Raw genomic sequence first — 15858 nt, 5'->3', positions numbered from 1 at the left:
GAGTGGAACTATAGTGGCCTCACATCTATATGGTGAGAAATATTGAAATTATATGCTACTGAGTATCTTTACCACGTGTATTAGTTTGCTGGGGCTGCCATAATGAAGTACCACAGGCTAGGCGACTTAAGCAACAAAAATTTAGTTTCTCACAGATCTGAAGATTAGAAGTCCAAGATCAAAGCGTCAACAGGGTTGCTTTCTTCTGAGGCTTCTCTCTTTGGCTTGTAAATTTGTTTTCTCTCTGTGTCTTCACATAGTCTTCCCTCTGTGTGTGTGTGTGTGTGTGTCCTAATGTCCTCTGCTTTTTTTTTTGAAGATTGGCCCTGAGCTAACATCTGTTGCCTCCCCAAAGCCCCAGTGCACAGTTGTATATCCTAGTTGTAAATCATTCCAGTTCTTCTGTATGGGATGCCACCACAGCAGGGCCTGACGAGCGGTGTGTAGGTCCGTGCCCAGGACCCGAACCAGCAAACCCCAGGCCGCCGAAGCAACACATACGAACCTAACCACTCAGCCACAAGGCTGGCCCCCATTTTCCTCTTCTTATAAGGACAGCAGTCATACTGGATTAGGGCTCATCGATACGATCTCATTTTACATTAATCACCTCTTTAAAGGCCCTATCTCCAAATACAACCACATTCTGAGGTACTGGGAGTTAGGACTTCAACATATGAATTTTAGGGGAACACAATTCAGTCCATAATACCATGTATTTCAATGTATCAGGTTCCTTTTTAGTTAAGGTGGGGAGATGTGAATGTTGCCAGTATATTAAGTGCTGATGCTTAGTCTCCCCAACCTTAGTTATTGGCATGCCTTCCATCCTGGGAAACAAATAACTGTGAGAAACAGAGTTGGCAACATAGTGTTGAGTGTTGCTGGGGGCAGACCGGGATTGGGCCTCTGATGAGGCAGACTCATTTTAGAATTTAGATAATCAGAAATAAAATGCAGATTCAAGGCACTGATCACTTTGTCTCTGTATACCTATAGTCTTGAATAGTACCTGCACCTAGTACATATTTAATGAATATCTGTCAAATGAATGAGGAAGCGTTGCTGAAAGAAGGAGGGAAATAACTGGAAAGAAGAGTGAAGTGATATGAAAGGCAAACTTTATAGTTTTTATAAGGGCTTCTCCCTCTAGAAAATGCGAATAATAAAAACAGCATTGAACATGATGTAATCTACACAGAATTCGAAACATGCTATGAGGTACACCTGGAAGTTATATAATATTATAATCCAATGTCACTGCAATAAAAAACAAGAAATAATAATAATAAAAATCAAAACAGCATTGTATTGCATGATGTCATTTTCCCCCATAAAATCTTCATGGCTTTTTAAAACCCAGTCTCTATTTGATCTCAGCACATGTTTGGTGTATAAAAGGAGTTCATTAAACACTTAAGAAACAAACTGGAAGTGCTCTGATAAAGGGATTGTTTGATTACTATTATGATGGATTTTTTCTAATAGCTTAAACAAAAAAATAATCATTGCTGGAATCTAAACCCTGCTGTTTTCTTCCTGATTCTCCGCAAACATAAAAGACTGTATGACAGTATCCTGCTTATATAATAATGCTTTATATCTTCTCCTTTCCTGTTGCCATTGTCTTCTTTTCTTGAAAACAAAGAATCACAGTTCTTTAACATTCCTGAACAATCCCTCTATATTTGTGACGTACCTAACCATTACTTCATTAAATCATGTGACTGCAATGTCCAATCTCATATCGTCACAGGAAGCTTCTCTACAGTATTCCTGAGAAATAAGTATGTCTCTGCTTGAACAATCCCAGTGATGGGCAAGACACCTCCCTGGAAGCCAGTCTATTACCCTCCACTATTGAAGCAGTCTAAACATTAGAAAGGCTTGTCCATTCCTTGTACTTACAGCTATCACCTATAACATCTACCCAATTGTCCTGATTCTCCCATTTGTAACCACATGGAAGTTAAATCCATCTTTTAACTGTTATTTAGAATATTTCAAATTTTCTTTTCTCTAGAAAACTTCTATTTACCTTTTTTCTCCACATTCTCATATTTGTTTTTACAGGTCATTCTGCCAAATAGTCTAGAACAATGAAAACAGAATATATAAAGATTGTGAAATTTTTTGAAGCTAGGAAGAACCAGGAAGATCATCTAATCTAATCAGCATGTTTATTATGGGGAAAAGGAATCCCAGACAACCAAAATATACACACAAAGTTAGAGTCCTAAATAACTGGAGGCTAGAATTAGAATATGTGTTGCTAGTCTCCTTGCCAACAGGCCAGGTGGCTTCTAATTTTCAGAGCTTAATGTTTTCAAACTGTATACATTAATTTCATTCTCATAACATGTACATAAGACATTTTTCATCCTTATTTAATAGATGAGGGAATAAGTCTCAGTGAGTCTTCAGAAGGAAAGCGCTACCTAGAAGAACTGGGACAAGAGTGCAAGTCTTCTGGCCTCCAATTCAATATTACTTGAATATTTCATACAAAATCAATATCTTTCCACTAAAAATTTGGTAGGTACTGCATTAGTGAGAGGCCTAACACAAAACAGATGATACACTCAAGAGAGCTTAACTGAAAAGAATTGAATGAAGGGATTATTTAGAGAGTAGCGTTCTGAGTTAAGGGAACTAAAAAGAGATGGTAGGGCCTCTAGGGAGTAACAAGAGCGAAAAGCCTTTACTACTCCTACGTCTGGAGGAGCAGGGGAAACACAGGGTTTCCAGAGCTTGACATCGCTGGAGGAAGAATGGCTGTCCCAAAGAAGCTGGGTCTTAGAGGAACAGCCACTGCCAGACTGCTGTGCGGCAGGGTGGATGAGAACTGGGGTAAGCACCTCGGACTTCTTTTTCCTCTTGCCCTCCAGTTTCTTGCCAGTGTCTCTCATTAGCCAAATCCATCCAGAAACCAGGGAACAAGGGAGTTTCCTGGTGCTCAGGGAAGAGAAGGGATTGGAGGTGGAGCAAGAAAACAACCAGTGCAGGTGGAAAGTAAAGCGACATCAATAGGAACAAGCACCTTCAATCAAGCTCCCTTTATAGCTAGCAGTTAACTACGTGATGCTTTTAACAGCCTAAGAAAACTTGAAGGGATGGGAAGATATTCTAGATTTGAGATACTCTAGAATCTTTGAAATGTAACTTTTCAAAGAAAGAAATAAACATCATTTTTTGTTAAAATCACTGTCATTAGAAAGACAAACTGTGTTAAGATGTTTACTATAGCTCTGTTGACAAATGAAACTTGTCTTGTGTCCTCACCTGGCCTAAAATTAATGGGCCTGTGTCTTTATATTCAACTCAGCCTACAGTTCCCTCCTGGGTCCTTTTCAAAATCTGTTCTAAGCACATAAGTGAGCCTGAACTTGTCCTAGAAATTAGACTTTATTTCCATTTTAAGTTGTGTCAGACATTCCATATCAAAGCCACCCCTCCTTTACTTCTCCATCCTTCACTCCTTCTGGCATTATGGATGTGTCCCTACCCCAAAATATATAAATTATTACTTTAGTTACTGAATATTAGCGTTTTTCAGCCTTGAGACTGTTGACATTTTGAGCCAGATAACTCTTTGTTGGGAGAGGGGGGGCTGACCTGTGCATTGTAGCTGTTTGGCAGCATCCCTGGCCTCTGCCCAGGAGATGCCAGTAGCACTGCCCCAGTTGTGACAAGCAAAACTATCCCCATTCACTGCGGAATGTGTCCTAGAGGGTAAACTGTCCCTGCTGAGAACCACCACTGTATATGCTAGAGAAAAGAAACCCAACGCTCCAATTCGTCTGGCTGCACCCAAGCTCCTCCAGCTGCTTTGTATTCACAATGATCCTAGCAAGCTCAATTAAGTCCAGATAAAATGAGGCGAAGATCATAAGTCATTTAAAGGAGAGAAATAATTGAACCCCGTTTTGTTTTGACAGTCAGAAAGAGAAAAACCCATATCCAGGTTCTTGCTTAAGACCAAAAAAATAAATTATGTACACCAAACCCCACAAACTCTAAAATAAGGCTCTCTGAGGTATCAGACTGTGAACTGACTTTCCACAGCTACAATCCCTACCAATGGTGTCATGTGGTTTGTCACGCCCATGTTCAGTCTGAGGAGGCAAGGAAGAAGTGAATCTTCGCAGTGTGGAATCAGAGCCTACAGAGCTGAGTTGCCTGGCTGCGGGGTCTCGGTGCAAACTGATCCATCCGTCTCCCACGAAGAGGAAGGTAGGACCTTCAAGTGATTCTTCTGAAGGTGACTGAAGAAGAATGTAGTCCAAGGACACTTGTGTTTTCAAACCTTGTGAAGTTTTCTCCCCCCAAGGACACTGTTTTCATTTCTCTCTGAGATGTAGGCAATCTTCTTAACCTAAAGTACTGGAGATAATTCAGTTCCAAAATGTTTTATCTACAAAAGAGTTTAGTTGGACAAAATACCCTAGAACAGCCATCAGCCATTCCCACGGGAGAGGGAGAGTTTTTCCTTTGGAAGCACCAACCTGAGGATTAGAAGACTAAAGACTACAAAGGAGGCATAGAGAGATATTTAGTCCAATAGTGTATTTCTCAAAGTTTTGATCACCTAGAGATGGGGAGTGTTACAAATGCAGATTGCAGGGCCACACCACAAAATTCTGATTCAATGGGAGCCAGCTGGGCCCAGGAATCTGCATTGTACGAGCATTGTGAGCCTAATGCAGGTAGTGAACACTGTCTAGAAACAATGACCTAGTCTAACTTTGTCATTTTACAATTGAGTAAACTCAGTTCCAGAGAAGTTGCACTAGCAAATTAGAAATAAAACTAAAATGCAAACCCAGGTCTCCTGGTTTTGCTGTTCAATGCTGCTTCCTCAGCCTCACTATGCAACACATTATGATATGATAAATAACATCACCTCTCAAAATACTGTATTATTACCCACAAAGGCCATGCCTGGAGAATTCAGCCTGCAGACCTTGCTCTTAGAACCAATGACCCAGGAAAGCTGCCCCTGTGAATAGAGTCTGAATATAGGACAGAGGCTTGTGCTGCTGCTGGAATCAGGAGCTGTCCTGTGTTTTGCCATCAATGACTCCTATAGGCATGAAATATAGCGGGAGAGAGGTAGGTAGAAGTATAGAGGTAAGAAGGAGGTTGTGTAACCAAGGCTGTCACCTCCAGAAATCCAATTGTCAGCTTATGTCCAATCATGGGTAACTTTTCTCTGGGGTTCTAACCAATGCTCTGACATCTTCATCTATCATGTGCTCCCCTGGATATTTGTAAAGTTTGACTCAGTTGGTACCAGATCAAACACATTTTTGTTGTTGTTGTTCATCGTGCGTTTATTCATATAAGTGAATCCACATGTCTTTTCCAGACTCCACTGGAGATGTCACAGGTGACTGCTCAGAACTACTATTGCTGTCTCCTTGCAAGTAAATACCTGTTGACACACAAATGAAAGAAAAAGTCTAAGACAATAGTAGAATTTTGCATTTCAATAGAAACTCTGGTGACCCAAGTTGGGATGTTATATTCTTCTCGCTTTCTTTTTCAAGTAAAGACATAAAACATATGACTACCTATTCTCACAACCATTTCACAAAAGAGAAGGCATTTAATCCCCATTAATAGAAAGTAAGCACATAATTTTTTAAAAATTAGTCTTCTGAGAAACTCACTATCATGTCCCGCTTTACTACAGAGAGTGGGAATTTAAGGAAAAAAAAGCACCATCCTTGGACTAACATTTGTGGACCCAATATGACACCTGGCCACACTGAATAAATGGCTTCATAAAAGGATCTCATTGGTGGTTAGCAGAACTCTGGTATAACTGCCCCTCACACCCAGTTTATCTGTTTGTCTAATCAGGGTGTCACAGTTGCCTTATCTGATGACTCTTCAGAATTTGAAGGTGGGATCTCCCAAAAACCAAAGCTGCTCTGAGATGCAAGAAGATCACACTTTTTCTTTCTTTTCTTTTTTTTTTTTTTCTCAGAAACTAATCTCATTAGTGTTCTGTTCTCCTTATTCCTCTGTTATTGGTCAAGGTATAGAAGGAAAAATAAACATGACGAGTAATACCAGCTTCTGGATAACGTGAACTTTTCCAAACATTCTCACTACAGGGCAGAACGTGTATTCTTTTTATTTTGACTTCAAAAAGCATTTACTGGATCAACAGCTTCACAAGACAGAGAGAAGGCTGATGCTGCCAGTTTCTCATTATGTCGGTTTTATCGGAAGTAGCATGGAGATAATGAAAGATGTTTAATATTGGTTGCTTTTCAAATGTGGAAATTGCTGTTGTCCACTGAGAAGTAAATGTGGTAAGAAAAGCTGTTTTCAGCTCATAAAGTTGTGGTTATTATTTCATATTTTTAGAGAGCCCGAAATGCACAGGGTGCTAACAATATTTGAAGTGGGGCCAAGCAAATCAAATTCCTGGTCCAAAGCAGGCAGAGCCATATGCAGACCCCATCCAACACCAAACCAACAACTCAAAATAAACATGGTATAGCTCAGGGCCATTGCAAAGGGAGGGCTGAAGGAGGGGAAGTGGTTTTAGGGTGAAGAAAAGAAGGGATCCCGCTAAAGTATAACAAAATAATAGAAACCCTTTGAATAGGTCCTAGAACCTTAAAATGAGTTGTCCAAACAAGCATTTTCTTTAAGAAGCCTTTAACCTTCTAGTTTCCCAGCAGAAAAAACAAATCTACTCCAGGACAATAAATTAGATGTCAAGCGTACACATATATAACACATATCAATGGGGGTACTTTGATCCCTAGTCACAGAGCCATCCCACCCTCATTAGTTATTGAACTGAAAGCCTGGAAAATGACCTTATTTAGAGGTGCAAATACTGCCTTCTCCTTAAGCAAAAGGAAAAACCTTCTAAATGGTGGAGGTTCTTTGAACCTTGTTAATAAATCAGTCCAAGAATAGAGCCCTGTGTTCACAACATGATCAATCAAAAGCCACACACAAAATGGAAAAATCTTCCAGAACAGTGCCAGAGGCCTTATCACAATTGCTTCCTGGCAGAAAGAGTAGATAAACAAGTTCAGGACAAGGCCAACCAAAGACTGGTCCAGAGACCTTGTTTCTTGTTGCTCTAGGTATCAAAATAGGAAGTAAACAGCTTAGAAACAGTTCTGAGAATTGCCTGGAGGAAGTGCTGCTTCCTCTCCTTGCACATGCTAAGTCTGCTTATCTTTCATCCTCTCAGCATAGCCTTTTGCAAGCTGGCTGTGACCCCCTTAGCAAAGAGCATCTTTTCCTATCTGCCCCTGACCTAATGCCATCCAGCTGACCCGACACATCCCCTCTCCTCCCCAGTCAACAAAATGTGATAAGGAAATGAAGGCACAAACAGACTCTACCAATTTCCATGCAATGGTTCCCCTGAAAAATTGCAGACATCTGGCTCATGGAAATATCCACCATACTGTGGTAGAAAGTGGGCACTGAGGCTGGGTAGGTTTCCAGCACCACCCAGGCAGCATGTCGGCATGACTGAACAACTTCATCAGCTTCCTCAGGAGTAACCAATAAACAGCTCTGGAGCTCATTAACTGTTCAGCTTAGTGCTGGTTCCCACCAAAAAAAACATGTAAGCTTATTTTACGAGGAGCCTGGATTTGTGTTACCACCTATCGGATGATTTTTAATGGACCATCATTACTGGCCTGGCACCTGACACTTGTATAAGGCTTTTCATGCATGTACGCCCACAGACATTAATGCATCTGGCTGTCCAAGCCCTTCTGCGAGCCAAAGAAAGCTCCTATATTCACTTGGTTGCCTCTGCTTGGCTTTGCACGTCCTAATTCTAATTCAGGCAAAGGCGTGTGTAAAGTCAGTCCTAGGTCACCTGAGTTCCATATAACCTGAGATTTTCTTTTTTATATGAAACATGAATGCTTTAAGTTGGAGGCAACTAATAATTCACGATTGTCTCAGGGAAATGGGCTAGCTCCCTGGGATAGGTACAATGTCCATCTTGGTTTCTATCTTGGCCTTCAGTTGTCCAACTTCTAGAAAATGTTTGAGACTGGACTGCCTTTCAAATGACTTTCACTATGCTTTAACACTGCATATGCTTTAAAACCACAGAAAATCTGGATTTTTAAAAGATATACAATTATGCTGGGTTTTTATTAGCATAAAGATGACAAATTGTTGGATGTCGTACTTATTTCATATTTTATTTACAATCTAATTCAGTAAATCACTCTTTAACAAAATTTACCAAAAGATCAAACTCTCTGGTAAAGAAGCTGGGAGCATCATGGTTTCTTTAGATCTCTTCAAAGGCAGAAACGGAAAGAACATTTGCATTGCTCTCTATAGAGCACTCATGAGACTGCACAGTCCGTGAGGTATTAATTTTACAGTGTTGATCACAGAAATACTATTTTTCTGTGGTTTCACAGTGAACTACTCATATATAGCATCATATTAGAAGTCAATTTAGTAGGAGCTTTATTTATGGAGACTATTTCAGCCAAAATGTATGCAGAAAAATTATTGATATTATGATTTGGTTGGAGAAGCAAAAACACATCCTAAATGAAATTTGAATTTCATAAATGCTGCTCTATGGGTGAACAAGGAAATTCACTTGGATTGAATATTTAATTTCCCACATTGAACTGTTAAGAATTCATTCTTTCTTCTCTATGTATTGCATTAACAGAAAATATAGGAGCTCTCCAGTGGACAAAATCTATATCCTCTTGGAGGAAAACTGAACTGACTGAGAGTCAAAGGACTGAGCAGGAATAAGAGTCTCTTATGAGAACCATGAGTGAAGACTTGACAAATTCAGGTGTCAGCCTCGGGTCCTTCAAACTACTGCAGGTGAGCAGTTACTTAGGGACAGAGCAGGAAGAAGAAAGTGACAGCTCAACGCCAGTCCTAGACATACACATGGTCAATCCATAAACTACATCTCTATGTTTCTCTTCTTCAGCTGTTTCCCACTCTTTCTCTCCATCAGTAAAACAAAACCAATTCCCATCAGTTAGGGTGAAACCAAGAAAACAGGAATGGAGGAATGTAATAGAGGTAATTCTGTTACACGGGTTGAAAGAAGGACTGAGAACCAAAACAGGGACTGTAAGGTAACCCAGAGGTTAACAAAAGCAAGAAACTGCCACCACCCTAAGCTAGAGGATCGAATACGCAACTACAATGAAATACCCAGATTGACTCATTAATACCTAGTCTCAGTTACATAAGGGAATCCGTGTGGCCGTATCTGTCCATTCCACATTATCACTCCTCCACATCTCTCTCTGTCTCTCTCTCTGGGGAATATCTCATCATTGAAAGAGGAAGATGAGTTTGGACAGTGAATGCTTTATGAAATGAAAGTCCTCAATGAACTCAAAAACTCTAATCTATGAAAGTATAACTCCCTTAGAAGGATGCTGTGCTATCAACATCAGTGGTTTCCTTCTGAAGTCTTAATAAGACAAGCTGAGGAAATATGAAAAGTAACACGTACTTTCGTTTACTTCCACTCAGTCAAAATATAGAGCAATGGTTTACATATCTTCAACTTTTCTTACCAATGCTTTAGAAGTTCAGACTATCACTACAAGTTTCTTTCATTTTTGGAAGAAAAAATTTCAATCTTTAAATTAACTATGTTGGTCCTTTTGCCTGGACCAATAACAGGCTGGAACCTGTTATCCAATTTGCTGTAATTCCATGCCAAGAGAAATTATCTTGTCTCATTAACAGTACAATAGTGCCTATCAACTTTACAAAACATGTCAGTCAACACTCAGGTTGACTGAAGGAGTAGTTGGATGGTCAAGACATATTTTAGCCTTCAATTTTAGTGTGTAAATTAAAATCATAATGGGTCACTCCATTACAATGCAACTGAATAGCATGATGTTTACAACTGGATTCTAGTGAATCCAATTGAGATTTCTGCATGGTCTCCACCCTGGAAAACCAGCCTGAATTCTTGTACTCAGGCCAGATTCCAACAGACATCATAATTAGATCCCAGAAGAATACAGTGCAGCTGAAGAGGATGTCCCCTGCAGAATTATTTGGAGGAAAGGCTGGCCAAAGCAATGTTCACATTCATGCAATTATCCAGTTAATTGCACAAGGTGAATGGAGTCAGCATAATTATGGCTAAATTCATGATAGGATTAGGCTAGTCCTGGAAAAAAACAGTGTATTTTGAGAAAGAAAACATAATGCTGGGGCAGACTCTCCATCAACATACAATGTTTCATTTCTTTTTGCAACACTCAAGTGAAAGTTCATTGAAACAAAGGTTTTAGCAGATCTCAAAGCATAACGGGAAAGGGACCAAGTGCAGATATGACACATTTTGACCAACTCTCTTATACCTCCAACTGGTCCTTATTATGAAGTACAGAAAACATTTTGGGGATTGGGGGGTTGGGCAAGAAACTTAAATTTATTGTATTTTCTCTGCAATAGGCTTTGTGCCAGGGGTTGTTTTGTGTGTGTGTGTGTGTGTGTGTGTGTGTGTATGCTTTCTCATCTGTTACATTAACTTAAATTTTCGACTGCCTAATAAAAACACTTGCTTAGTCCCTGTTGTGTGCCAGACCCTGTGAGATAGCAAACTTCTAAATTAATAGAAATTATTGGTCAATATTAAAGGGTAACAAATTTTAAACACTAGACAGAAGCAAGTCCATATTCTTGTGTACTTACTCATTCTAGCAACATCGTTTACAATACACAGCAGTTCAGCTACTAGGGTGAAAGGAAAATCTAATATTTTTTAATAGACTTGAAAATAACTCAGATTTCATTCTGTTAGGTAATGATTTGCAACTCTTCACATGGACATCGTAATCTTAAGATTTAAATTTCAGTTTTTTCCTTCTGTAATTAAACAATGTCATGTTTCATGTAACTCTTGTTAGACTTATATAAGTATATAATAATTCCTAGTAAAGCCGTTAGGTTTTGAAGGGAAAAGCTGGTATTTTATGCACGAGACATAAGGCTTGGGATATACAAGAAAGTAGAGCACATTGTTTCTTCCCTCCAGGAGATTATAATTATAAGGATAAGAAGTTTAAACTATTTAACCTTAAAATTAAATTCAACAAAATGTAATCACACTTTGATGATACAGAAAGCATTTCAACATTTTACAGCATCCCATAGTTAGTATTAGAAACAACGATTTTAAATGCAAAACAAATACTAATCAATAGAAATGACTGATTGGTTAAAAGTCAGAAAACTAGGGGGGTATCATTTGTATTCGTGAACAACCTAACTGGGAAACTAAGTCAGAGGAATTCTAATAGGCTAGATCCTCAGCCTTTGTAAGACTTTTTTTGGTGGACATGAAAACTGTTATAATTAAATACTTATAATAAAATGCCACGGGGCCGGGCCCTAAGTCACAGGAATTCTAATAGGCTAGATCCTCAGCCTTTGTAAGACTTTTTTTGGTGGACATGAAAACTGTTATAATTAAATACTTATAATAAAATGCCAAATATATGGCTTATTTTATTCCCCAAGCTTGTAAACTCTTTCAATGTAAATAGCATATTTTCCCAATTTTTCTATATTTTCCCACAAAACCCAGCACAGATGTGGAAAAACAGTAACTGTAGAATAAATAAATGGCAAGGAAACAGTAGCTGAAAAAGAATGCTTGAAAAAGAAAGTGCTAAACTGATTTTGATCAGAATATATTGGATATATGCCCAAAAACTATATTCTTATTTTTTAGGGAAAAATAATTTTCCACAGTTTAGATGAATCACTGTACATATCTTCCAGAAACAGTTGTCTTTGAGAAATATAGCTCTGAGAAACAGCTATAATTTGTCAACATTATTACATCTCTGTCTCTATAATCCTAACAGACATAATTGGGACTGAGAATATAAATGACCTGGTTATTGTGAATTATTATCAGCATTAGCCAAAAAAAATTGATTACAACACTATCTTAGATTTGTTTAATGTATTACTTTTTTCAGACTACAGGTTTCACTTCACTTTTGTTTTCAATACTACCCTATAAAATAGGGAAGACAGCATTATTCTCATTTTATTGTTCCTACTGACTAGCACACAAAGAGATTAAATAAATTTCAATGTGTCGAGGTAATTTGAAAAAAACCTGGATTGCACTCCTAGGTTTACTTCTGATTCCCCAGTCAAGGTCAAAACTCGTTCTAATGCGACAAGAACAACAAAATTGATGCTGTGCTGTGCTCAATGCCTTTTACACTTGATATAAATCTAGTTAAGGTACAGGATTGGCGTACCTTACCTTCACCTATGGAACTGTCAAATAAAGAGGCTAAACGTTTAGTATGTGTCTAACGAAACTCGGCCTCATTTTATAGTAACAACAAAGACATGTACGACAGAATGAAACAGTATTTCTTTCCAACGCATCCAAACTTGGAATACTGAGTGTTGTCACAACACCATACCAAACAGGCTGATCGCAGAATTCCTCCTTGATGAGTAGCTGTCACAAGAAGCACCAAAGGGTTTCTTATTCCTGATTCCCGGAAATCAGTACTTTAAAAGCCTACATTTATTTCTAAGCACACCACACAACAAAGAGGTCACAACTGTTAACAGTTGGCTCTAGATATCTCTTGATGAAAAAGGATTAACAAGTTATCGTGAGAACTTTCACCCTTACTTCCTCTCAGGAATTTTATTGGGGGTCATGTAGCAGTGGAATTTTTTTCTAAAGCAATTTTAATCTCTTTCCCTGTATGCACTTCCTCTTCACAACTGCCCAGATTTAATAAGGGGCCAATTTTAAGTAAAATTGGTGAGATCCAGCATACAAATCCTTAGTTCTCTCAGTAAAATTTTAAACATTATTTCTCAAGTTTTTTAACGTTCACGCCTACCGAAAACTCTATAACCCACAGAAAAGGCACTTAAATATATCCAGTAAAACTATTTTAGAATTAAGACTTGAATTCCTGAATCTTAAACTTGGTTTATACACTTCTCTTTAATTAACCTGATTTCCTTGGGTGCTATATTTTTTATTGATTCAATCAGACAATTTCTTTGAATATTCCCAGATTGCAGCTTTATGCAGTTCTAAGAGGAAACTGAAAAAAATGGCAATATATGACAACATGCATCTAAAAAATTGAGTGAAGCTTTAATAGAAAGATTAAGTAGAAAGGCAATAATCAATGAAAGGAAAATGCTTTAGCGAAGGTTCCATTACCGGCTCCCCAGGTATCAGCTAACATGTCCAGCTTTAGAGAACCACTAAACTGATCTCTAGAACTTAATCTAGTTGAATGGGTTGTATTGATGCATCAGTCTGAACTGGGTGAGGGTGAGGGGTAAATTAAATTGCCTCTTCCATTTACTTCTTTTTTAACCACATTTTAAAAAATTCAAATTTAAGAATTCACAAAATCTCCTGATATAAACATATTAAAATTTGTCCATGAAATATATTACTAAGTCTCTTTTAATTCCTTAGCAAAGTGAAAACAGCATGTAGTCAGTTGTTTCTTCACTCAGTGTATTTATTAAAATAGTAAACTAAAGTTGGAAACTGTTTTTAGGGACTTTACACAAGTTAAAATTTGATTTTCTAAATGTTAAATTGTTCAGAAAACTGACCAAAATTAAATAGTTGAGGTTAATTTGTGAATTATAGCAGATCTAGGAGCAGATGAGTGAGCAGTATATTTTGCATTGTTTTAGTCATTTCATTTATTCATTCATCAATATTACTGTTATTATAATTGAGCATCAACTATGTGCCAGGGGACTGTTTTACATGCTAGAGATACAATAGTAAACTCAATAGTCTATAATGGACTTTACAAATCTACTTTTAAAGATAAGCTGCTCTTGGAAGACATAGCCAAGAGTGAAATCAACTCTTACCTGTAATCTCTCTTCAAGGAAAACCACTCCAAGTGGAACCATAGACTCTTAGGATTAGGAGTTTAAAGATCATGTAGTATAAGGATTAGTACGAGGATTTAAGACCTCAAGTTGAAAATCAAGAAGCATTGTTTATTTTTCTTATCAGTATTTTTAAAATAAACTTTGATGAGACAACTCATATAATCTTTAGTTTTGGTAATCTTGAAAAGTTAAAAATATCACATTGTAGCAAGGATATTAAAACCTAGCATAATAAAATAAATATTTGAGGAAGATGTAGGAAACAGTAGGAACATAAGAAAAGCAAGTATTAAACCACTTCTCCAATTAATTCCATTGTATAATTTCATTGTCTAGTGAAAAGTTAAAGTTTTAAAAGCCCTCTTCCCCAGGAAGCTAAACATACCTTGCCATAATGGCATTTAAAATTGTCCTCTGGGGGCAAGGTGCCCATGACTTCATTCAATAGGCAAAAAGAAAAATGGACAAAATGGTCTTAAGATAAATGTTATAGTTAAAATAAAAGATCAGCTACTTATAGTTTTTGTAACTCAAGCATAACTTATAGACAAGTGAGCAAATTTAAGTATACAGAATGATGAATATTTACATATGCACATATTTATGAAAATACTACCCAGATCAAGATTTAGAACATTATCAGCACTCCAGCAAGCTGTAATGCCCCCATCAGATACTTCCCTCTAAATGCAATTAGCTTTCCAAAGATCAACTTTTATAAATTTAGAAGGTTCTAGAGTAAATGTAGAGAGAATAGGGTCTCAATCCAAGTTTTATAAATAATTAAAGTGTGATCAATTCTACTTGAACTCTCTAAACAAAGAAAGAAATGATGAATTTTATTATTTATTACACTATGCTAAGTACTTATTGCATATACTAAGCATAGTGGCAATTAATTAAATCAGATTGGTAGTCAAGGGAAATCTTTCAAGAAGAGGCAACTTTAAAGCTGAGTTTTAAAGGACACATAAGAGTTAGCTAGAGGAAGCTAGAAGAGGATGACGTATGGAAGGAGAATATGAATGAAAAAAGATAATCGTATATGTAATAGATGGAGGCATGGAACAGCATAACCCATTCAGAAAACTCTAGTCATGCAGCTAGAGCAAGGGATTTAGGTGGGGCTGTAGTGAGAGATAAGCTGCAGGGGTAGGAAAGAGATCATGAGGGCTATGGGTATTAAAATAAAAATTAAACTTCATTCTAGGCATTAATAAGGAACCACAGCCTGAGCCCAGGCAGTCAAAAAGGGAGGTGCAATCATCAGATATCTATTTTGAGAAAGATCACAGTGTGGAGGATGGTTTAGTTAATGGAGAAGTTGGAGGACTGAGGCAAAGGAAAGTGGTGACTGCAGTAATATGGGCCCAGAGGGAAAGGATGCTGTGGATCTAAACAGCCGGTAGCAGAGGACACGGAAATGAAGGAATTAACGAGAAAGATGTTAAAGAGCTAAAATCTACAGGACATATTGACCGATTGGAAACAGGAGGGGAATGATTGCCACGTTCTGGCTTGGACAGTGGTGGTACCCCGCACGGAGACAAGGCATATTTTTCATTATATTGGGAGGAATGATGATGAGTTCAATTTTAGACATGGTGAATTCCAAATGCCTACTGGACAAATTGAGATGTCTAGAAAGCATTTGGATAATAATAGCTAAAACGTATTGAGTAGCTACTGTACGCCTGCAGTTCCTTCTAAGGAATCACACTATATAAAACAAGTGGGGATTTAAATTTAGTTAATCTGTGTTGGGGCCCACAAAAAGGCATTTTTAAGAATACTGAGGGGATTCTCACGTAGGGAGACCACTCATCAAGACAGGCTACCATGCCTGAATGTCTGTAGTATTAGGACAGGGTCATAGAGTTTTTTTCCAGTTTTGCAAAGCTCCTTTGAAAAGCAAGGGTCTGG

The 15858-nt window shown here is 37.9% G+C and overlaps 1 long non-coding RNA gene across 1 annotated transcript in view; it reads right to left on the bottom strand.

Moving 5' to 3' along the window:
• Nucleotides 1–1104: 1104 nt before the first annotated feature.
• LOC139077843 (uncharacterized) overlaps nucleotides 1105–15858 on the bottom strand; it is a 145098-nt gene continuing 130344 nt past the window's right edge. Inside the window, exon 4 of the long non-coding RNA XR_011530419.1 lies at nucleotides 1105–5434. This is a non-coding gene — a long non-coding RNA (uncharacterized lncRNA). The remainder of the gene's footprint in view (nucleotides 5435–15858) is intronic.

The sequence above is a fragment of the Equus przewalskii genome, chromosome 20 (assembly GCF_037783145.1).
Source record: "Equus przewalskii isolate Varuska chromosome 20, EquPr2, whole genome shotgun sequence".
Taxonomy (NCBI): Eukaryota; Metazoa; Chordata; class Mammalia; order Perissodactyla; family Equidae; genus Equus; species Equus przewalskii.
The sequence above is the reverse complement of the archived record's forward strand: the minus strand, read 5'-3'. Positions and strand labels throughout refer to the sequence as shown.